Below are 23,190 nucleotides of genomic sequence, written 5' to 3' on the forward strand. Positions count from 1 at the left end.
CTGGGGTGGCTGAGTGAACTAAAGAATGGTGATGGATTAAACCCAGATCAGTTGACTGGGGGTGAGTGTTTGATTTGCTTAAACCTTCCGTCCATCATCCCCTTTTGTATCGCTTTGTTCGCCCTAAATGTGGCAGGGTATACTCAGACGTGAGTCCCTTGTTCATTTGGCCACTGGATTCAAGATAGCCTGGCTGATGAGGATTATGAATCCGAAACCGGTCCCAGGATGCTTCTTTCCGGTCTAGGGAAGACATGGCTTGGCAGTTCGGGCTGGACTGTTCCCATAAGGCACAGGGTCGGACTGATTTGCATATAGCCATGTCTGAACTGGGGTGGCTGAGTGAACTAAAGAATGGTGATGGATTAAACCCAGATCAGTTGACTGGGGGTGAGTGTTTGATTTGCTCAAATGCTCCATCCATCATCCCCTTTTGTATCGCTTTGTTCACCCTAAGTGTGGCAGGGTATACTCAGACGTGAGTCCCTTGTTCACTTGGCCACTGGATTCAAGATAGCCTGGCTGATGAGGATTATAAATCCGAAACCGGTCCCAGGATGCTTGTTTCCAGTCCAGGGAAGACATGGCTTGGCAGTTCGGGCTGGACTCTTCCCATAAGGCACAGGGTCGGACTGATTTGCATATAGCCATGTCTGAACTGGGGTGGCTGAGTGAACTAAAGAATGGTGATGGATTAAACCCAGATCAGTTGACTGGGGGTGAGTGTTTGATTTGCTCAAATGCTCCGTCCATCATCCCCTTTTGTATCGCTTTGTTCGCCCTAAGTGTGGCAGGGTATACTCAGACGTGAGTCCCTTGTTCACTTGGCCACTGGATTCAAGATAGCCTGGCTGATGAGGATTATGAATCCGAAACCGGTTCCAGGATGCTTGTTTCCGGTCCAGGGAAGACATGGCTTGGCAGTTCGGGCTGGACTGTTCCCATAAGGCACAGGGTCGGACTGATTTGCATATAGCCATGTCTGAACTGGGGTGGCTGAGTGAACTAAAGAATGGTGATGGATTAAACCCAGATCAGTTGACTGGGGGTGAGTGTTTGATTTGCTCAAACCTTCCGTCCATCATCCCCTTTTGTATCGCTTTGTTCGCCCTAAATGTGGCAGGGTATACTCAGACGTGAGTCCCTTGTTCATTTGGCCACTGGATTCAAGATAGCCTGGCTGATGAGGATTATGAATCCGAAACCGGTCCCAGGATGCTTCTTTCCGGTCTAGGGAAGACATGGCTTGGCAGTTCGGGCTGGACTGTTCCCATAAGGCACAGGGTCGGACTGATTTGCATATAGCCATGTCTGAACTGGGGTGGCTGAGTGAACTAAAGAATGGTGATGGATTAAACCCAGATCAGTTGACTGGGGGTGAGTGTTTGATTTGCTCAAATGCTCCATCCATCATCCCCTTTTGTATCGCTTTGTTCACCCTAAGTGTGGCAGGGTATACTCAGACGTGAGTCCCTTGTTCACTTGGCCACTGGATTCAAGATAGCCTGGCTGATGAGGATTATAAATCCGAAACCGGTCCCAGGATGCTTGTTTCCAGTCCAGGGAAGACATGGCTTGGCAGTTCGGGCTGGACTCTTCCCATAAGGCACAGGGTCGGACTGATTTGCATATAGCCATGTCTGAACTGGGGTGGCTGAGTGAACTAAAGAATGGTGATGGATTAAACCCAGATCAGTTGACTGGGGGTGAGTGTTTGATTTGCTCAAATGCTCCGTCCATCATCCCCTTTTGTATCGCTTTGTTCGCCCTAAGTGTGGCAGGGTATACTCAGACGTGAGTCCCTTGTTCACTTGGCCACTGGATTCAAGATAGCCTGGCTGATGAGGATTATGAATCCGAAACCGGTTCCAGGATGCTTGTTTCCGGTCCAGGGAAGACATGGCTTGGCAGTTCGGGCTGGACTCTTCCCATAAGGCACAGGGTCGGACTGATTTGCATATAGCCATGTCTGAACTGGGGTGGCTGAGTGAACTAAAGAATGGTGATGGATTAAACCCAGATCAGTTGACTGGGGGTGAGTGTTTGATTTGCTCAAACGCTCCGTCCATCATCCCCTTTTGTATCGCTTTGTTCGCCCTAAGTGTGGCAGGGTATACTCAGACGTGAGTCCCTTGTTCACTTGGCCACTGGATTCAAGATAGCCTGGCTGATGAGGATTATGAATCCGAAACCGGTCCCAGAATGCTTGTTTCCGGTCCAGGGAAGACATGGCTTGGCAGTTCGGGCTGGACTGTTCCCATAAGGCACAGGGTCGGACTGATTTGCATATAGCCATGTCTGAACTGGGGTGGCTGAGTGAACTAAAGAATGGTGATGGATTAAACCCAGATCAGTTGACTGGGTGTGAGTGTTTGATTTGCTCAAACGCTCCGTCCATCATCCCCTTTTGTATCGCTTTGTTCGCCCAAAGTGTGGCAGGGTATACTCAGACGTGAGTCCCTTGTTCACTTGGCCACTGGATTCAAGATAGCCTGGCTGATGAGGATTATGAATCCAAAACCGGTCCCAGGATGCTTGTTTCCGGTCCAGGGAAGACATGGCTTGGCAGTTCGGGCTGGACTCTTCCCATAAGGCACAGGGTCGGACTGATTTGCATATAGCCATGTCTGAACTGGGGTGGCTGAGTGAACTAAAGAATGGTGATGGATTAAACCCAGATCAGTTGACTGGGGGTGAGTGTTTGATTTGCTCAAACGCTCCGTCCATCATCCCCTTTTGTATCGCTTTGTTCGCCCTAAGTGTGGCAGGGTATACTCAGACGTGAGTCCCTTGTTCACTTGGCCACTGGATTCAAGATAGCCTGGCTGATGAGGATTATGAATTCGAAACCGGTTCCAGGATGCTTGTTTCCGGTCCAGGGAAGACATGGCTTGGCAATTCGGGCTGGACTGTTCCCATAAGGCACAGGGTCGGACTGATTTGCATATAGCCATGTCTGAACTGGGGTGGCTGAGTGAACTAAAGAATGGTGATGGATTAAACCCAGATCAGTTGACTGGGGGTGAGTGTTTGATTTGCTCAAACCTTCCGTCCATCATCCCCTTTTGTATCGCTTTGTTCGCCCTAAATGTGGCAGGGTATACTCAGACGTGAGTCCCTTGTTCATTTGGCCACTGGATTCAAGATAGCCTGGCTGATGAGGATTATGAATCCGAAACCGGTCCCAGGATGCTTCTCTCCGGTCCAGGGAAGACATGGCTTGGCAGTTCGGGCTGGACTGTTCCCATAAGGCACAGGGTCGGACTGATTTGCATATAGCCATGTCTGAACTGGGGTGGCTGAGTGAACTAAAGAATGGTGATGGATTAAACCCAGATCAGTTGACTGGGGGTGAGTGTTTGATTTGCTCAAACGCTCCGTTGTTCGCCCTAAGTGTGGCAGGGTATACTCAGACGTGAGTCCCTTGTTCACTTGGCCACTGGATTCAAGATAGCCTGGCTGATGAGGATTATGAATCCGAAACCGGTCCCAGGATGCTTCTTTCCGGTCCAGGGAAGACATGGCTTGGCAGTTCGGGCTGGACTGTTCCCATAAGGCACAAGGTCGGACTGATTTGCATATAGCCATGTCTGAACTGGGGTGGCTGAGTGAACTAAAGAATGGTGATGGATTAAACCCAGATCAGTTGACTGGGGGTGAGTGTTTGATTTGCTCAAACGCTCCGTCCATCATCCCCTTTTGTATCGCTTTGTTCGCCCTAAGTGTGGCAGGGTATACTCAGACGTGAGTCCCTTGTTCACTTGGCCACTGGATTCAAGATAGCCTGGCTGATGAGGATTATGAATCCGAAACCGGTCCCAGGATGCTTGTTTCCGGTCCAGGGAAGACATGGCTTGGCAGTTCGGGCTGGACTGTTCCCATAAGGCACAGGGTCGGACTGATTTGCATATAGCCATGTCTGAACTGGGGTGGCTGAGTGAACTAAAGAATGGTGATGGATTAAACCCAGATCAGTTGACTGGGTGTGAGTGTTTGATTTGCTCAAACGCTCCGTCCATCATCCCCTTTTGTATCGCTTTGTTCGCCCTAAGTTTGGCAGGGTATACTCAGACGTGAGTCCCTTGTTCACTTGGCCACTGGATTCAAGATAGCCTGGCTGATGAGGATTATGAATCCAAAACCGGTCCCAGGATGCTTGTTTCCGGTCCAGGGAAGACATGGCTTGGCAGTTCGGGCTGGACTCTTCCCATAAGGCACAGGGTCGGACTGATTTGCATATAGCCATGTCTGAACTGGGGTGGCTGAGTGAACTAAAGAATGGTGATGGATTAAACCCAGATCAGTTGACTGGGGGTGAGTGTTTGATTTGCTCAAACCTTCCGTCCATCATCCCCTTTTGTATCGCTTTGTTCGCCCTAAATGTGGCAGGGTATACTCAGACGTGAGTCCCTTGTTCATTTGGCCACTGGATTCAAGATAGCCTGGCTGATGAGGATTATGAATCCGAAACCGGTCCCAGGATGCTTCTTTCCGGTCCAGAGAAGACATGGCTTGGCAGTTCGGGCTGGACTGTTCCCATAAGGCTCAGGGTCGGACTGGTTTGCATATAGCCATGTCTGAACTGGGGTGGCTGAGTGAACTAAAGAATGGTGATGGATTAAACCCAGATCAGTTGACTGGGGGTGAGTGTTTGATTTGCTCAAACGCTCCGTCCATCATCCCCTTTTGTATCGCTTTGTTCGCCCTAAGTGTGGCAGGGTATACTCAGACGTGAGTCCCTTGTTCACTTGGCCACTGGATTCAAGATAGCCAGGCTGATGAGGATTATGAATCCGAAACTGGTTCCAGGATGCTTGTTTCCGGTCCAGGGAAGACATGGCTTGGCAGTTCGGGCTGGACTGTTCCCATAAGGCACAGGGTCGGACTGATTTGCATATAGCCATGTCTGAACTGGGGTGGCTGAGTGAACTAAAGAATGGTGAGGGATTAAACCCAGATCAGTTGACTGGGGGTGAGTGTTTGATTTGCTCAAACCTTCCGTCCATCATCCCCTTTTGTATCGCTTTGTTCGCCCTAAATGTGGCAGGGTATACTCAGACGTGAGTCCCTTGTTCATTTGGCCACTGGATTCAAGATAGCCTGGCTGATGAGGATTATGAATCCGAAACCGGTCCCAGGATGCTTCTTTCCGGTCTAGGGAAGACATGGCTTCGCAGTTCGGGCTGGACTGTTCCCATAAGGCACAGGGTCGGACTGATTTGCATATAGCCATGTCTGAACTGGGGTGGCTGAGTGAACTAAAGAATGGTGATGGATTAAACCCAGATCAGTTGACTGGGGGTGAGTGTTTGATTTGCTCAAACGCTCCATCCATCATCCCCTTTTGTATCGCTTTGTTCACCCTAAGTGTGGCAGGGTATACTCAGACGTGAGTCCCTTGTTCACTTGGCCACTGGATTCAAGATAGCCTGGCTGATGAGGATTATGAATCCGAAACCGGTCCCAGGATGCTTGTTTCCGGTCCAGGGAAGACATGGCTTGGCAGTTCGGGCTGGACTCTTCCCATAAGGCACAGGGTCGGACTGATTTGCATATAGCCATGTCTGAACTGGGGTGGCTGAGTGAACTAAAGAATGGTGATGGATTAAACCCAGATCAGTTGACTGGGGGTGAGTGTTTGATTTGCTCAAACGCTCCGTCCATCATCCCCTTTTGTATCGCTTTGTTCGCCCTAAGTGTGGCAGGGTATACTCAGACGTGAGTCCCTTGTTCACTTGGCCACTGGATTCAAGATAGCCTGGCTGATGAGGATTATGAATCCGAAACCGGTTCCAGGATGCTTGTTTCCGGTCCAGGGAAGACATGGCTTGGCAGTTCGGGCTGGACTGTTCCCATAAGGCACAGGGTCGGACTGATTTGCATATAGCCATGTCTGAACTGGGGTGGCTGAGTGAACTAAAGAATGGTGATGGATTAAACCCAGATCAGTTGACTGGGGGTGAGTGTTTGATTTGCTCAAACCTTCCGTCCATCATCCCCTTTTGTATCGCTTTGTTCTCCCTAAATGTGGCAGGGTATACTCAGACGTGAGTCCCTTGTTCATTTGGCCACTGGATTCAAGATAGCCTGGCTGATGAGGATTATGAATCCGAAACCGGTCCCAGGATGCTTCTTTCCGGTCCAGGGAAGACATGGCTTGGCAGTTCGGGCTGGACTGTTCCCATAAGGCACAGGGTCGGACTGATTTGCATATAGCCATGTCTGAACTGGGGTGGCTGAGTGAACTAAAGAATGGTGATGGATTAAACCCAGATCAGTTGACTGGGGGTGAGTGTTTGATTTGCTCAAACGCTCCGTCCATCATCCCCTTTTGTATCGCTTTGTTCGCCCTAAGTGTGGCAGGGTATACTCAGACGTGAGTCCCTTGTTCACTTGGCCACTGGATTCAAGATAGCCAGGCTGATGAGGATTATGAATCCGAAACTGGTTCCAGGATGCTTGTTTCCGGTCCAGGGAAGACATGGCTTGGCAGTTCGGGCTGGACTGTTCCCATAAGGCACAGGGTCGGACTGATTTGCATATAGCCATGTCTGAACTGGGGTGGCTGAGTGAACTAAAGAATGGTGATGGATTAAACCCAGATCAGTTGACTGGGGGTGAGTGTTTGATTTGCTCAAACCTTCCGTCTATCATCCCCTTTTGTATCGCTTTGTTCGCCCTAAATGTGGCAGGGTATACTCAGACGTGAGTCCCTTGTTCATTTTGCCACTGGATTCAAGATAGCCTGGCTGATGAGGATTATGAATCCGAAACCGGTCCCAGGATGCTTCTTTCCGGTCTAGGGAAGACATGGCTTGGCAGTTCGGGCTGGACTGTTCCCATAAGGCACAGGGTCGGACTGATTTGCATATAGCCATGTCTGAACTGGGGTGGCTGAGTGAACTAAAGAATGGTGATGGATTAAACCCAGATCAGTTGACTGGGGGTGAGTGTTTGATTTGCTCAAACGCTCCATCCATCATCCCCTTTTGTATCGCTTTGTTCACCCTAAGTGTGGCAGGGTATACTCAGACGTGAGTCCCTTGTTCACTTGGCCACTGGATTCAAGATAGCCTGGCTGATGAGGATTATGAATCCGAAACCGGTCCCAGGATGCTTGTTTCCGGTCCAGGGAAGACATGGCTTGGCAGTTCGGGCTGGACTCTTCCCATAAGGCACAGGGTCGGACTGATTTGCATATAGCCATGTCTGAACTGGGGTGGCTGAGTGAACTAAAGAATGGTGATGGATTAAACCCAGATCAGTTGACTGGGGGTGAGTGTTTGATTTGCTCAAACGCTCCGTCCATCATCCCCTTTTGTATCGCTTTGTTCGCCCTAAGTGTGGCAGGGTATACTCAGACGTGAGTCCCTTGTTCACTTGGCCACTGGATTCAAGATAGCCTGGCTGATGAGGATTATGAATCCGAAACCGGTTCCAGGATGCTTGTTTCCGGTCCAGGGAAGACATGGCTTGGCAGTTCGGGCTGGACTGTTCCCATAAGGCACAGGGTCGGACTGATTTGCATATAGCCATGTCTGAACTGGGGTGGCTGAGTGAACTAAAGAATGGTGATGGATTAAACCCAGATCAGTTGACTGGGGGTGAGTGTTTGATTTGCTCAAACCTTCCGTCCATCATCCCCTTTTGTATCGCTTTGTTCGCCCTAAATGTGGCAGGGTATACTCAGACGTGAGTCCCTTGTTCATTTGGCCACTGGATTCAAGATAGCCTGGCTGATGAGGATTATGAATCCGAAACCGGTCCCAGGATGCTTCTTTCCGGTCCAGGGAAGACATGGCTCGGCAGTTTGGGCTGGACTGTTCCCATAAGGCACAGGGTCGGACTGATTTGCATATAGCCATGTCTGAACTGGGGTGGCTGAGTGAACTAAAGAATGGTGATGGATTAAACCCAGATCAGTTGACTGGGGGTGAGTGTTTGATTTGCTCAAACGCTCCGTCCATCATCCCCTTTTGTATCGCTTTGTTCGCCCTAAGTGTGGCAGGGTATACTCAGACGTGAGTCCCTTGTTCACTTGGCCACTGGATTCAAGATAGCCTGGCTGATGAGGATTATGAATCCGAAACCGGTCCCAGGATGCTTCTTTCCGGTCCAGGGAAGACATGGCTTGGCAGTTCGGGCTGGACTGTTCCCATAAGGCACAAGGTCGGACTGATTTGCATATAGCCATATCTGAACTGGGGTGGCTGAGTGAACTAAAGAATGGTGATGGATTAAATCCAGATCAGTTGACTGGGGGTGAGTGTTTGATTTGCTCAAACGCTCCGTCCATCATCCCCTTTTCTATCGCTTTGTTCGCCCTAAGTGTGGCAGGGTATACTCAGACCTGAGTCCCTTGTTCACTTGGCCACTGGATTCACGATAGCCTGGCTGATGAGGATTATGAATCCGAAACCGGTCCCAGGATGCTTGTTTCCGGTCCAGGGAAGACATGGCTTGGCAGTTCGGGCTGGACTGTTCCCATAAGGCACAGGGTCGGACTGATTTGCATATAGCCATGTCTGAACTGGGGTGGCTGAGTGAACTAAAGAATGGTGATGGATTAAACCCAGATCAGTTGACTGGGTGTGAGTGTTTGATTTGCTCAAACGCTCCGTCCATCATCCCCTTTTGTATCGCTTTGTTCGCCCAAAGTGTGGCAGGGTATACTCAGACGTGAGTCCCTTGTTCACTTGGCCACTGGATTCAAGATAGCCTGGCTGATGAGGATTATGAATCCAAAACCGGTCCCAGGATGCTTGTTTCCGGTCCAGGGAAGACATGGCTTGGCAGTTCGGGCTGGACTCTTCCCATAAGGCACAGGGTCGGACTGATTTGCATATAGCCATGTCTGAACTGGGGTGGCTGAGTGAACTAAAGAATGGTGATGGATTAAACCCAGATCAGTTGACTGGGGGTGAGTGTTTGATTTGCTCAAACGCTCCGTCCATCATCCCCTTTTGTATCGCTTTGTTCGCCCTAAGTGTGGCAGGGTATACTCAGACGTGAGTCCCTTGTTCACTTGGCCACTGGATTCAAGATAGCCTGGCTGATGAGGATTATGAATTCGAAACCGGTTCCAGGATGCTTGTTTCCGGTCCAGGGAAGACATGGCTTGGCAATTCGGGCTGGACTGTTCCCATAAGGCACAGGGTCGGACTGATTTGCATATAGCCATGTCTGAACTGGGGTGGCTGAGTGAACTAAAGAATGGTGATGGATTAAACCCAGATCAGTTGACTGGGGGTGAGTGTTTGATTTGCTCAAACCTTCCGTCCATCATCCCCTTTTGTATCGCTTTGTTCGCCCTAAATGTGGCAGGGTATACTCAGACGTGAGTCCCTTGTTCATTTGGCCACTGGATTCAAGATAGCCTGGCTGATGAGGATTATGAATCCGAAACCGGTCCCAGGATGCTTCTTTCCGGTCCAGGGAAGACATGGCTTGGCAGTTCGGGCTGGACTGTTCCCATAAGGCACAGGGTCGGACTGATTTGCATATAGCCATGTCTGAACTGGGGTGGCTGAGTGAACTAAAGAATGGTGATGGATTAAACCCAGATCAGTTGACTGGGGGTGAGTGTTTGATTTGCTCAAACGCTCCGTTGTTCGCCCTAAGTGTGGCAGGGTATACTCAGACGTGAGTCCCTTGTTCACTTGGCCACTGGATTCAAGATAGCCTGGCTGATGAGGATTATGAATCCGAAACCGGTCCCAGGATGCTTCTTTCCGGTCCAGGGAAGACATGGCTTGGCAGTTCGGGCTGGACTGTTCCCATAAGGCACAAGGTCGGACTGATTTGCATATAGCCATGTCTGAACTGGGGTGGCTGAGTGAACTAAAGAATGGTGATGGATTAAACCCAGATCAGTTGACTGGGGGTGAGTGTTTGATTTGCTCAAACGCTCCGTCCATCATCCCCTTTTGTATCGCTTTGTTCGCCCTAAGTGTGGCAGGGTATACTCAGACGTGAGTCCCTTGTTCACTTGGCCACTGGATTCAAGATAGCCTGGCTGATGAGGATTATGAATCCGAAACCGGTCCCAGGATGCTTGTTTCCGGTCCAGGGAAGACATGGCTTGGCAGTTCGGGCTGGACTGTTCCCATAAGGCACAGGGTCGGACTGATTTGCATATAGCCATGTCTGAACTGGGGTGGCTGAGTGAACTAAAGAATGGTGATGGATTAAACCCAGATCAGTTGACTGGGTGTGAGTGTTTGATTTGCTCAAACGCTCCGTCCATCATCCCCTTTTGTATCGCTTTGTTCGCCCTAAGTTTGGCAGGGTATACTCAGACGTGAGTCCCTTGTTCACTTGGCCACTGGATTCAAGATAGCCTGGCTGATGAGGATTATGAATCCAAAACCGGTCCCAGGATGCTTGTTTCCGGTCCAGGGAAGACATGGCTTGGCAGTTCGGGCTGGACTCTTCCCATAAGGCACAGGGTCGGACTGATTTGCATATAGCCATGTCTGAACTGGGGTGGCTGAGTGAACTAAAGAATGGTGATGGATTAAACCCAGATCAGTTGACTGGGGGTGAGTGTTTGATTTGCTCAAACCTTCCGTCCATCATCCCCTTTTGTATCGCTTTGTTCGCCCTAAATGTGGCAGGGTATACTCAGACGTGAGTCCCTTGTTCATTTGGCCACTGGATTCAAGATAGCCTGGCTGATGAGGATTATGAATCCGAAACCGGTCCCAGGATGCTTCTTTCCGGTCCAGAGAAGACATGGCTTGGCAGTTCGGGCTGGACTGTTCCCATAAGGCTCAGGGTCGGACTGATTTGCATATAGCCATGTCTGAACTGGGGTGGCTGAGTGAACTAAAGAATGGTGATGGATTAAACCCAGATCAGTTGACTGGGGGTGAGTGTTTGATTTGCTCAAACGCTCCGTCCATCATCCCCTTTTGTATCGCTTTGTTCGCCCTAAGTGTGGCAGGGTATACTCAGACGTGAGTCCCTTGTTCACTTGGCCACTGGATTCAAGATAGCCAGGCTGATGAGGATTATGAATCCGAAACTGGTTCCAGGATGCTTGTTTCCGGTCCAGGGAAGACATGGCTTGGCAGTTCGGGCTGGACTGTTCCCATAAGGCACAGGGTCGGACTGATTTGCATATAGCCATGTCTGAACTGGGGTGGCTGAGTGAACTAAAGAATGGTGATGGATTAAACCCAGATCAGTTGACTGGGGGTGAGTGTTTGATTTGCTCAAACCTTCCGTCCATCATCCCCTTTTGTATCGCTTTGTTCGCCCTAAATGTGGCAGGGTATACTCAGACGTGAGTCCCTTGTTCATTTGGCCACTGGATTCAAGATAGCCTGGCTGATGAGGATTATGAATCCGAAACCGGTCCCAGGATGCTTCTTTCCGGTCTAGGGAAGACATGGCTTCGCAGTTCGGGCTGGACTGTTCCCATAAGGCACAGGGTCGGACTGATTTGCATATAGCCATGTCTGAACTGGGGTGGCTGAGTGAACTAAAGAATGGTGATGGATTAAACCCAGATCAGTTGACTGGGGGTGAGTGTTTGATTTGCTCAAACGCTCCATCCATCATCCCCTTTTGTATCGCTTTGTTCACCCTAAGTGTGGCAGGGTATACTCAGACGTGAGTCCCTTGTTCACTTGGCCACTGGATTCAAGATAGCCTGGCTGATGAGGATTATGAATCCGAAACCGGTCCCAGGATGCTTGTTTCCGGTCCAGGGAAGACATGGCTTGGCAGTTCGGGCTGGACTCTTCCCATAAGGCACAGGGTCGGACTGATTTGCATATAGCCATGTCTGAACTGGGGTGGCTGAGTGAACTAAAGAATGGTGATGGATTAAACCCAGATCAGTTGACTGGGGGTGAGTGTTTGATTTGCTCAAATGCTCCGTCCATCATCCCCTTTTGTATCGCTTTGTTCGCCCTAAGTGTGGCAGGGTATACTCAGACGTGAGTCCCTTGTTCACTTGCCCACTGGATTCAAGATAGCCTGGCTGATGAGGATTATGAATCCGAAACCGGTTCCAGGATGCTTGTTTCCGGTCCAGGGAAGACATGGCTTGGCAGTTCGGGCTGGACTGTTCCCATAAGGCACAGGGTCGGACTGATTTGCATATAGCCATGTCTGAACTGGGGTGGCTGAGTGAACTAAAGAATGGTGATGGATTAAACCCAGATCAGTTGACTGGGGGTGAGTGTTTGATTTGCTCAAACCTTCCGTCCATCATCCCCTTTTGTATCGCTTTTTTCGCCCTAAATGTGGCAGGGTATACTCAGACGTGAGTCCCTTGTTCATTTGGCCACTGGATTCAAGATAGCCTGGCTGATGAGGATTATGAATCCGAAACCGGTCCCAGGATGCTTCTTTCCGGTCCAGGGAAGACATGGCTTGGCAGTTCGGGCTGGACTGTTCCCATAAGGCACAGGGTCGGACTGATTTGCATATAGCCATGTCTGAACTGGGGTGGCTGAGTGAACTAAAGAATGGTGATGGATTAAACCCAGATCAGTTGACTGGGGGTGAGTGTTTGATTTGCTCAAACGCTCCGTCCATCATCCCCTTTTGTATCGCTTTGTTCGCCCTAAGTGTGGCAGGGTATACTCAGACGTGAGTCCCTTGTTCACTTGGCCACTGGATTCAAGATAGCCAGGCTGATGAGGATTATGAATCCGAAACTGGTTCCAGGATGCTTGTTTCCGGTCCAGGGAAGACATGGCTTGGCAGTTCGGGCTGGACTGTTCCCATAAGGCACAGGGTCGGACTGATTTGCATATAGCCATGTCTGAACTGGGGTGGCTGAGTGAACTAAAGAATGGTGATGGATTAAACCCAGATCAGTTGACTGGGGGTGAGTGTTTGATTTGCTCAAACCTTCCGTCCATCATCCCCTTTTGTATCGCTTTGTTCGCCCTAAATGTGGCAGGGTATACTCAGACGTGAGTCCCTTGTTCATTTTGCCACTGGATTCAAGATAGCCTGGCTGATGAGGATTATGAATCCGAAACCGGTCCCAGGATGCTTCTTTCCGGTCTAGGGAAGACATGGCTTGGCAGTTCGGGCTGGACTGTTCCCATAAGGCACAGGGTCGGACTGATTTGCATATAGCCATGTCTGAACTGGGGTGGCTGAGTGAACTAAAGAATGGTGATGGATTAAACCCAGATCAGTTGACTGGGGGTGAGTGTTTGATTTGCTCAAACGCTCCATCCATCATCCCCTTTTGTATCGCTTTGTTCACCCTAAGTGTGGCAGGGTATACTCAGACGTGAGTCCCTTGTTCACTTGGCCACTGGATTCAAGATAGCCTGGCTGATGAGGATTATGAATCCGAAACCGGTCCCAGGATGCTTGTTTCCGGTCCAGGGAAGACATGGCTTGGCAGTTCGGGCTGGACTCTTCCCATAAGGCACAGGGTCGGACTGATTTGCATATAGCCATGTCTGAACTGGGGTGGCTGAGTGAACTAAAGAATGGTGATGGATTAAACCCAGATCAGTTGACTGGGGGTGAGTGTTTGATTTGCTCAAACGCTCCGTCCATCATCCCCTTTTGTATCGCTTTGTTCGCCCTAAGTGTGGCAGGGTATACTCAGACGTGAGTCCCTTGTTCACTTGGCCACTGGATTCAAGATAGCCTGGCTGATGAGGATTATGAATCCGAAACCGGTTCCAGGATGCTTGTTTCCGGTCCAGGGAAGACATGGCTTGGCAGTTCGGGCTGGACTGTTCCCATAAGGCACAGGGTCGGACTGATTTGCATATAGCCATGTCTGAACTGGGGTGGCTGAGTGAACTAAAGAATGGTGATGGATTAAACCCAGATCAGTTGACTGGGGGTGAGTGTTTGATTTGCTCAAACCTTCCGTCCATCATCCCCTTTTGTATCGCTTTGTTCGCCCTAAATGTGGCAGGGTATACTCAGACGTGAGTCCCTTGTTCATTTGGCCACTGGATTCAAGATAGCCTGGCTGATGAGGATTATGAATCCGAAACCGGTCCCAGGATGCTTCTTTCCGGTCCAGGGAAGACATGGCTCGGCAGTTTGGGCTGGACTGTTCCCATAAGGCACAGGGTCGGACTGATTTGCATATAGCCATGTCTGAACTGGGGTGGCTGAGTGAACTAAAGAATGGTGATGGATTAAACCCAGGTCAGTTGACTGGGGGTGAGTGTTTGATTTGCTCAAACGCTCCGTCCATCATCCCCTTTTGTATCGCTTTGTTCGCCCTAAGTGTGGCAGGGTATACTCAGACGTGAGTCCCTTGTTCACTTGGCCACTGGATTCAAGATAGCCTGGCTGATGAGGATTATGAATCCGAAACCGGTCCCAGGATGCTTCTTTCCGGTCCAGGGAAGACATGGCTTGGCAGTTCGGGCTGGACTGTTCCCATAAGGCACAAGGTCGGACTGATTTGCATATAGCCATATCTGAACTGGGGTGGCTGAGTGAACTAAAGAATGGTGATGGATTAAATCCAGATCAGTTGACTGGGGGTGAGTGTTTGATTTGCTCAAACGCTCCGTCCATCATCCCCTTTTGTATCGCTTTGTTCGCCCTAAGTGTGGCAGGGTATACTCAGACGTGAGTCCCTTGTTCACTTGGCCACTGGATTCACGATAGCCTGGCTGATGAGGATTATGAATCCGAAACCGGTCCCAGGATGCTTGTTTCCGGTCCAGGGAAGACATGGCTTGGCAGTTCTGGCTGGACTTTTCCCATAATGCACAGGGTCGGACTGATTTGCATATAGCCATGTCTGAACTGGGGTGGCTGAGTGAACTAAAGAATGGTGATGGATTAAACCCAGATCAGTTGACTGGGTATGAGTGTTTGATTTGCTCAAACGCTCCGTCCATCATCCCCTTTTGTATCGCTTTGTTCGCCCTAAGTGTGGCAGGGTATACTCAGACGTGAGTCCCTTGTTCACTTGGCCACTGGATTCAAGATAGCCTGGCTGATGAGGATTATGAATCCGAAACCGGTCCCAGGATGCTTGTTTCCGGTCCAGGGAAGACATGGCTTGGCAGTTCGGGCTGGACTCTTCCCATAAGGCACAGGGTCGGACTGATTTGCATATAGCCATGTCTGAACTGGGGTGGCTGAGTGAACTAAAGAATGGTGATGGATTAAACCCAGATCAGTTGACTGGGGGTGAGTGTTTGATTTGCTCAAACGCTCCGTCCATCATCCCCTTTTGTATCGCTTTGTTCGCCCTAAGTGTGGCAGGGTATACTCAGACGTGAGTCCCTTGTTCACTTGGCCACTGGATTCAAGATAGCCTGGCTGATGAGGATTATGAATCCGAAACCGGTTCCAGGATGCTTGTTTCCGGTCCAGGGAAGACATGGCTTGGCAGTTCGGGCTGGACTGTTCCCATAAGGCACAGGGTCGGACTGATTTGCATATAGCCATGTCTGAACTGGGGTGGCTGAGTGAACTAAAGAATGGTGATGGATTAATCCCAGATCAGTTGACTCGGGGTGAGTGTTTGATTTGCTCAAACGCTCCATCCATCATCCCCTTTTGTATCGCTTTGTTCGCCCTAAGTGTGGCAGGGTATACTCAGACGTGAGTCCCTTGTTCACTTGGCCACTGGATTCAAGATAGCCTGGCTGATGAGGATTATGAATCCGAAACCGGTCCCAGGATGCTTGTTTCCGGTCCAGGGAAGACATGGCTGGGCAGTTCGGGCTGGACTGTTCCCATAAGGCACAGGGTCGGACTGATTTGCATATAGCCATGTCTGAACTGGGGTGGCTGAGTGAACTAAAGAATGGTGATGGATTAATCTCAGATCAGTTGACTGGGGGTGAGTGTTTGATTTGCTCAAACGCTCCATCCATCATCCCCTTTTGTATCGCTTTGTTCGCCCTAAGTGTGGCAGGGTATACTCAGACGTGAGTCCCTTGTTCATTTGGCCACTCGATTCAAGATAGCCTGGCTGATGAGGATTATGAATCCGAAACCGGTCCCAGGATGCTTGTTTCCGGTCCAGGGAAGACATGGCTTGGCAGTTCGGGCTGGACTGTTCCCATAAGGCACATGGTCGGACTGATTTGCATATAGCCATGTCTGAACTGGGGTGGCTGAGTGAACTAAAGAATGGTGATGGATTAAACCCAGATCAGTTGACTGGGGGTGAGTGTTTGATTTGCTCAAACGCTCCGTCCATCATCCCCTTTTGTATCGCTTTGTTTGCCCTAAGTGTGGCAGGGTATACTCAGACGTGAGTCCCTTGTTCACTTGGCCACTGGATTCAAGATAGCCTGGCTGATGAGGATTATGAATCCGAAACCGGTCCCAGGATGCTTGTTTCCGGTCCAGGGAAGACATGGCTTGGCAGTTCGGGCTGGACTGTTCCCATAAGGCACAGGGTCGGACTGATTTGCATATAGCCATGTCTGAACTGGGGTGGCTGAGTGAACTAAAGAATGGTGATGGATTAAACCCAGATCAGTTGACTGGGGGTGAGTGTTTGATTTGCTCAAACGCTCCGTCCATCATCCCCTTTTGTATCGCTTTGTTCGCCCTAAGTGTGGCAGGGTATACTCAGACGTGAGTCCCTTGTTCACTTGGCCACTGGATTCAAGATAGCCTGGCTGATGAGGATTATGAATCCGAAACCGGTTCCAGGATGCTTGTTTCCGGTCCAGGGAAGACATGGCTTGGCAGTTCGGGCTGGACTGTTCCCATAAGGCACAGGGTCGGACTGATTTGCATATAGCCATGTCTGAACTGGGGTGTGTGAGTGAACTAAAGAATGGTGATGGATTAAACCCAGATCAGTTTACTGGGGGTGAGTGTTTGATTTGCTCAAACCTTCCGTCCATCATCCCCTTTTGTATCGCTTTGTTCGCCCTAAATGTGGCAGGGTATACTCAGACGTGAGTCCCTTGTTCATTTGGCCACTGGATTCAAGATGGCCTGGCTGATGAGGATTATGAATCCGAAACCGGTCCCAGGATGCTTGTTTCCGGTCCAGGGAAGACATGGCTTGGCAGTTCGGGCTGGACTGTTCCCATAAGGCACAGGGTCGGACTGATTTGCATGTAGCCATGTCTGAACTGGGGTGGCTGAGTGAACTAAAGAATGGTGATGGATTAAACCCAGATCAGTTGACTGGGGGTGAGTGTTTGATTTGCTCAAACGCTCCGTCCATCATCCCCTTTTGTATCGCTTTGTTCGCCCTAAGTGTGGCAGGGTATACTCAGACGTGAGTCCCTTGTTCACTTGGCCACTGGATTCAAGATAGCCAGGCTGATGAGGATTATGAATCCGAAACTGGTTCCAGGATGCTTGTTTCCGGTCCAGGGAAGACATGGCTTGGCAGTTCGGGCTGGACTGTTCCCATAAGGCACAGGGTCAGACTGATTTGCATATAGCCATGTCTGAACTGGGGTGGCTGAGTGAACTAAAGAATGGTGATGGATTAAACCCAGATCAGTTGACTGGGGGTGAGTGTTTGATTTGCTCAAACCTTCCGTCCATCATCCCCTTTTGTATCGCTTTGTTCGCCCTAAATGTGGCAGGGTATACTCAGACGTGAGTCCCTTGTTCATTTGGCCACTGGATTCAAGATAGCCTGGCTGATGAGGATTATGAATCCGAAACCGGTCCCAGGATGCTTCTTTCCGGTCTAGGGAAGACATGGCTTGGCAGTTCGGGCTGGACTGTTCCCATAAGGCACAGGGTCGGACTGATTTGCATATAGCCATGTCTGAACTGGGGTGGCTGAGTGAACTAAAGAATGGTGATGGATTAAACCCAGATCAGTTGACTGGGGGTGAGTGTTTGATTTGCTCAAACGCTCCATCCATCATCCCCTTTTGTATCGCTTTGTTCACCCTAAGTGTGGCAGGGTATACTCAGACGTGAATCCCTTGTTCACTTGGCCACTGGATTCAAGATAGCCTGGCTGATGAGGATTATGAATCCGAAACCGGTTCCAGGATGCTTGTTTCCGGTCCAGGGAAGACATGGCTTGGCAGTTCGGGCTGGACTCTTCCCATAAGGCACAGGGTCGGACTGATTTGCATATAGCCATGTCTGAACTGGGGTGGCTGAGTGAACTAAAGAATGGTGATGGATTAAACCCAGATCAGTTGACTGGGGGTGAGTGTTTGATTTGCTCAAACGCTCCGTCCATCATCCCCTTTTGTATCGCTTTGTTCGCCCTAAGTGTGGCAGGGTATACTCAGACGTGAGTCCCTTGTTCACTTGGCCACTGGATTCAAGATAGCCTGGCTGATGAGGATTATGAATCCGAAACCGGTTCCAGGATGCTTGTTTCCGGTCCAGGGAAGACATGGCTTGGCAGTTCGGGCTGGACTGTTCCCATAAGGCACAGGGTCGGACTGATTTGCATATAGCCATGTCTGAACTGGGGTGGCTGAGTGAACTAAAGAATGGTGATGGATTAAACCCAGATCAGTTGACTGGGGGTGAGTGTTTGATTTGCTCAAACCTTCCGTCCATCATCCCCTTTTGTATCGCTTTGTTCGCCCTAAATGTGGCAGGGTATACTCAGACGTGAGTCCCTTGTTCATTTGGCCACTGGATTCAAGATAGCCTGGCTGATGAGGATTATGAATCTGAAACCGGTCCCAGGATGCTTCTTTCCGGTCCAGGGAAGACATGGCTTGGCAGTTCGGGCTGGACTGTTCCCATAAGGCACAGGGTCGGACTGATTTGCATATAGCCATGTCTGAACTGGGGTGGCTGAGTGAACTAAAGAATGGTGATGGATTAAACCCAGATCAGTTGACTGGGGGTGAGTGTTTGATTTGCTCAAACGCTCCGTCCATCATCCCCTTTTGCATCGCTTTGTTCGCCCTAAGTGTGGCAGGGTATACTCAGACGTGAGTCCCTTGTTCACTTGGCCACTGGATTCACGATAGCCTGGCTGATGAGGATTATGAATCCGAAACCGGTCCCAGGATGCTTGTTTCCGGTCCAGGGAAGACATGGCTTGGCAGTTCGGGCTGGACTGTTCCCATAAGGCACAGGGTCGGACTGATTTGCATATAGCCATGTCTGAACTGTGGTGGCTGAGTGAACTAAAGAATGGTGATGGATTAAACCCAGATCAGTTGACTGTGTGTGAGTGTTTGATTTGCTCAAACGCTCCGTCCATCATCCCCTTTTGTATCGCTTTGTTCGCCCTAAGTGTGGCAGGGTATACTCAGACGTGAGTCCCTTGTTCACTTGGCCACTGGATTCAAGATAGCCTGGCTGATGAGGATTATGAATCCGAAACCGGTCCCAGGATGCTTGTTTCCGGTCCAGGGAAGACATGGCTTGGCAGTTCGGGCTGGACTCTTCCCATAAGGCACAGGGTCGGACTGATTTGCATATAGCCATGTCTGAACTGGGGTGGCTGAGTGAACTAAAGAATGGTGATGGATTAAACCCAGATCAGTTGACTGGGGGTGAGTGTTTGATTTGCTCAAACGCTCCGTCCATCATCCCCTTTTGTATCGCTTTGTTCGCCCTAAGTGTGGCAGGGTATACTCAGACGTGAGTCCCTTGTTCACTTGGCCACTGGATTCAAGATAGCCTGGCTGATGAGGATTATGAATCCGAAACCGGTTCCAGGATGCTTGTTTCCGGTCCAGGGAAGACATGGCTTGGCAGTTCGGGCTGGACTGTTCCCATAAGGCACAGGGTCGGACTGATTTGCATATAGCCATGTCTGAACTGGGGTGGCTGAGTGAACTAAAGAATGGTGATGGATTAATCCCAGATCAGTTGACTCGGGGTGAGTGTTTGATTTGCTCAAACGCTCCATCCATCATCCACTTTTGTATCGCTTTGTTCGCCCTAAGTGTGGCAGGGTATACTCAGACGTGAGTCCCTTGTTCACTTGGCCACTGGATTCAAGATAGCCTGGCTGATGAGGATTATGAATCCGAAACCGGTCCCAGGATGCTTGTTTCCGGTCCAGGGAAGACATGGCTGGGCAGTTCGGGCTGGACTGTTCCCATAAGGCACAGGGTCGGACTGATTTGCATATAGCCATGTCTGAACTGGGGTGGCTGAGTGAACTAAAGAATGGTGATGGATTAATCTCAGATCAGTTGACTGGGGGTGAGTGTTTGATTTGCTCAAACGCTCCGTCCATCATCCCCTTTTGTATCGCTTTGTTCGCCCTAAGTGTGGCAGGGTATACTCAGACGTGAGTCCCTTGTTCACTTGGCCACTCGATTCAAGATAGCCTGGCTGATGAGGATTATGAATCCGAAACCGGTCCCAGGATGCTTGTTTCCGGTCCAGGGAAGACATGGCTTGGCAGTTCGGGCTGGACTGTTCCCATAAGGCACATGGTCGGACTGATTTGCATATAGCCATGTCTGAACTGGGTTGGCTGAGTGAACTAAAGAATGGTGATGGATTAAACCCAGATCAGTTGACTGGGGGTGAGTGTTTGATTTGCTCAAACGCTCCGTCCATCATCCCCTTTTGTATCGCTTTGTTCGCCCTAAGTGTGGCAGGGTATACTCAGACGTGAGTCCCTTGTTCACTTGGCCACTGGATTCAAGATAGCCTGGCTGATGAGGATTATAAATCCGAAACCGGTTCCAGGATGCTTGTTTCCGGTCCAGGGAAGACATGGCTTGGCAGTTCGGGCTGGACTGTTCCCATAAGGCACAGGGTCGGACTGATTTGCATATAGCCATGTCTGAACTGGGGTGGCTGAGCGAACTAAAGAATGGTGATGGATTAAACCCAGATCAGTTGACTGGGGGTGAGTGTTTGATTTGCTCAAACCTTCCGTCCATCATCCCCTTTTGTATCGCTTTGTTCGCCCTAAATGTGGCAGGGTATACTCAGACGTGAGTCCCTTGTTCATTTGGCCACTGGATTCAAGATAGCCTGGCTGATGAGGATTATGAATCCGAAACCGGTCCCAGGATGCTTCTTTCCGGTCCAGGGAAGACATGGCTTGGCAGTTCGGGCTGGACTGTTCCCATAAGGCACAAGGTCGGACTGATTTGCATATAGCCATATCTGAACTGGGGTGGCTGAGTGAACTAAAGAATGGTGATGGATTAAATCCAGATCAGTTGACTGGGGGTGAGTGTTTGATTTGCTCAAACGCTCCGTCCATCATCCCCTTTTGTATCGCTTTGTTCGCCCTAAGTGTGGCAGGGTATACTCAGACGTGAGTCCCTTGTTCACTTGGCCACTGGATTCACGATAGCCTGGCTGATGAGGATTGTGAATCCGAAACCGGTCCCAGGATGCTTGTTTCCGGTCCAGGGAAGACATGGCTTGGCAGTTCGGGCTGGACTGTTCCCATAAGGCACAGGGTCGGACTGATTTGCATATAGCCATGTCTGAACTGGGGTGGCTGAGTGAACTAAAGAATGGTGATGGATTAAACCCAGATCAGTTGACTGGGTGTGAGTGTTTGATTTGCTCAAACGCTCCGTCCATCATCCCCTTTTGTATCGCTTTGTTCGCCCTAAGTGTGGCAGGGTATACTCAGACGTGAGTCCCTTGTTCACTTGGCCACTGGATTCAAGATAGCCTGGCTGATGAGGATTATGAATCCGAAACCAGTCCCAGGATGCTTGTTTCCGGTCCAGGGAAGACATGGCTTGGCAGTTCGGGCTGGACTCTTCCCATAAGGCACAGGGTCGGACTGATTTGCATATAGCCATGTCTGAACTGGGGTGGCTGAGTGAACTAAAGAATGGTGATGGATTAAACCCAGATCAGTTGACTGGGGGTGAGTGTTTGATTTGCTCAAACGCTCCGTCCATCATCCCCTTTTGTATCGCTTTGTTCGCCCTAAGTGTGGCAGGGTATACTCAGACGTGAGTCCCTTGTTCACTTGGCCACTGGATTCAAGATAGCCTGGCTGATGAGGATTATGAATCCAAAACCGGTTCCAGGATGCTTGTTTCCGGTCCAGGGAAGACATGGCTTGGCAGTTCGGGCTGGACTGTTCCCATAAGGCACAGGGTCGGACTGATTTGCATATAGCCATGTCTGAACTGGGGTGGCTGAGTGAACTAAAGAATGGTGATGGATTAATCCCAGATCAGTTGACTCGGGGTGAGTGTTTGATTTGCTCAAACGCTCCATCCATCATCCCCTTTTGTATCGCTTTGTTCGCCCTAAGTGTGGCAGGGTATACTCAGACGTGAGTCCCTTGTTCACTTGGCCACTGGATTCAAGATAGCCTGGCTGATGAGGATTATGAATCCGAAACCGGTCCCAGGATGCTTGTTTCCGGTCCAGGGAAGACATGGCTGGGCAGTTCGGGCTGGACTGTTCCCATAAGGCACAGGGTCGGACTGATTTGCATATAGCCATGTCTGAACTGGGGTGGCTGAGTGAACTAAAGAATGGTGATGGATTAATCTCAGATCAGTTGACTGGGGGTGAGTGTTTGATTTGCTCAAACGCTCCGTCCATCATCCCCTTTTGTATCGCTTTGTTCGCCCTAAGTGTGGCAGGGTATACTCAGACGTGAGTCCCTTGTTCACTTGGCCACTCGATTCAAGATAGCCTGGCTGATGAGGATTATGAATCCGAAACCGGTCCCAGGATGCTTGTTTCCGGTCCAGGGAAGACATGGCTTGGCAGTTCGGGCTGGACTGTTCCCATAAGGCACATGGTCGGACTGATTTGCATATAGCCATGTCTGAACTGGGGTGGCTGAGTGAACTAAAGAATGGTGATGGATTAAACCCAGATCAGTTGACTGGGGGTGAGTGTTTGATTTGCTCAAACGCTCCGTCCATCATCCCCTTTTGTATCGCTTTGTTTGCCCTAAGTGTGGCAGGGTATACTCAGACGTGAGTCCCTTGTTCACTTGGCCACTGGATTCAAGATAGCCTGGCTGATGAGGATTATGAATCCGAAACCGGTCCCAGGATGCTTGTTTCCGGTCCAGGGAAGACATGGCTTGGCAGTTCGGGCTGGACTGTTCCCATAAGGCACAGGGTCGGACTGATTTGCATATAGCCATGTCTGAACTGGGGTGGCTGAGTGAACTATAGAATGGTGATGGATTAAACCCAGATCAGTTGACTGGGGGTGAGTGTTTGATTTGCTCAAACGCTCCATCCATCATCCCCTTTTGTATCGCTTTGTTCACCCTAAGTGTGGCAGGGTATACTCAGACGTGAGTCCCTTGTTCACTTGGCCACTGGAATCAAGATAGCCTGGCTGATGAGGATTATG

The sequence above is a fragment of the Lissotriton helveticus genome, chromosome 6 (assembly GCF_964261635.1).
Source record: "Lissotriton helveticus chromosome 6, aLisHel1.1, whole genome shotgun sequence".
In the NCBI taxonomy this organism is placed as follows: Eukaryota; Metazoa; Chordata; class Amphibia; order Caudata; family Salamandridae; genus Lissotriton; species Lissotriton helveticus.